The sequence below is a fragment of the Myotis lucifugus genome, unplaced genomic scaffold (genome assembly GCF_000147115.1).
Source record: "Myotis lucifugus unplaced genomic scaffold, Myoluc2.0 scaffold_15, whole genome shotgun sequence".
Lineage (NCBI taxonomy): Eukaryota > Metazoa > Chordata > Mammalia > Chiroptera > Vespertilionidae > Myotis > Myotis lucifugus.
Genome location: NW_005871063.1, coordinates 6,365,544 through 6,367,133, shown reverse-complemented (window position 1 = coordinate 6,367,133; position 1,590 = coordinate 6,365,544). Strand labels below are relative to the sequence as shown.

At 45.5% G+C, this 1,590-nt stretch overlaps 1 long non-coding RNA gene across 2 annotated transcripts in view; it reads right to left on the bottom strand.

Annotated features, from left to right (window-relative positions):
- Positions 1–458, bottom strand: part of LOC106696414 — a 10,544-nt gene extending 10,086 nt beyond the window's left edge. The window contains exon 1 of one of the 2 annotated variants that reach the window (XR_002828289.1): positions 357–458. This is a non-coding gene — a long non-coding RNA (uncharacterized LOC106696414). Of the gene's footprint in view, positions 1–14; positions 62–356 lie in introns of those variants that run through there. The other variant, XR_001347350.2, reaches the window with a different exon arrangement.
- Between the last annotated feature and the right edge of the window lie 1,132 nt (positions 459–1,590).

Here is a 1,590-nt window from a genome sequence, read left to right as displayed (position 1 = left end):
GTGCACGAGTTCACCTGCAGCGGCGCCTGGTGTGCCTTTTCCCCTTCACCCCAGGACCATCTTTGGCGGAGGTGACAGGAGAGCAGATGGACACCGCTTTATCACAGCTGGTGCCGGGAGGTCTGAGCCTGGTGCCCTGCCAACGAGGTGGTCACCAGCCTCGGACCCGCCTGGAACCCAGACACCCTAAGCCAGCCAGGTCCCTGCCAGCCCCGGCGCGCCCGTTTCCTTCGGGTGCTGCTGACTCCTCCTTTCCTGACCCCGGGCTATGGCAGCTCCCGCTTCCTCTTGCAGCGAACACATCCTGTTATTAAGCCGGCCTTAGCCCAGGACGACTCCCCGGGAACCGTTCGCACCTTTTACTTGCAGTGCTCCCTAGGCCCCTCGGCGTTTCTTTGGGGTCTTGAAAGTCCTGCGCCCTTTCGCAGGTGGAATGTATTCACTGCCCGGCTGGGGAGAGTCCTCGTTTAGAAAGAGAATCGGGCTGTTTGGATGGCATAACAAATCAGTATGAGGAAGGCGCGGGGTGGCAGCCTTAGTCACTGAGATCTGGTAACTTCATAGAAATGATCAGGGCCTGGAAAACCAGCCGCAGCTGATCTGAGACGGGCATTGGTGTAGGAAGGAAGGCACAGAAGGCATTAGCCATTAAGGCCCTATATATTATGACTCATTGCAAACGTGTTCGTGTCCAAACATTTCAGTGAAGTCTGTCAGAAAAATCTCAAATTGGTTTTCGTTGACTTTCAGTTTAGATTTTCTGAGATCTGAACTGTTCCCGGGGGTTGGAGGTGAAATAGGAAACGCTTATTGGTTTGAAATTAATGCTCCAGACGCAGTGTCTTACCTTCGATTGAAAATACACACACATTCTAAACATACTTTTAAACCAGTTTCTCTTTAGGGTTCAGTTTTTATTTTTGAAACATCATGTATAATATATGCCATAGAGGCAAAATCAGTTTATAATCCTTAATAGTTCAGATGCCACTGGTTTTTAGACCATCATATACATATATATTTAATTGCAAGAGATGTGGCTTTCTAAATGGATCTTTTTTTTTGCATTATATAGTTAAATATTTGTATTATTTATAGTAAAGTTAAAAGATCTTTAGAAAATGACAGTTAAGCTATTGAGTACAAATTATAACAGTGAAGAAACCTGAGGTTAATAAAACTGACTGCCAATACTTCACCCGCATTAAATGCTAAAGACACTGCATGGCAAATGCCTGGGCAATTTACTTCATCGCCGTCTTTCCCCCATTTGGTTCACTTGAGTATCTAGCTGACTGCTTTCTCTGAGCATCTTTCTCTTTCTCTGAGTGTTTCTCTCTCCATGTCAACTGTGTGAAAAATACAGAAAATTTTGTTTCCCGAAAGAAAACTTTTTGACTAAACAGTACATTTTTTTCAGGGATAGGCAGTTTTATCAGAAGCAGGGAGGTGTGGCCACTGTGCAATGACATGGCAGCGACAACCTGTGTTGATATGAACTTTAAGGTTACAGAAACCTCATACAGGAGAAGGTGGGGACATTAGTAGGCCCAGGTGGATCAGAGAGAATTTTTGTTCTTTACTAGTTGA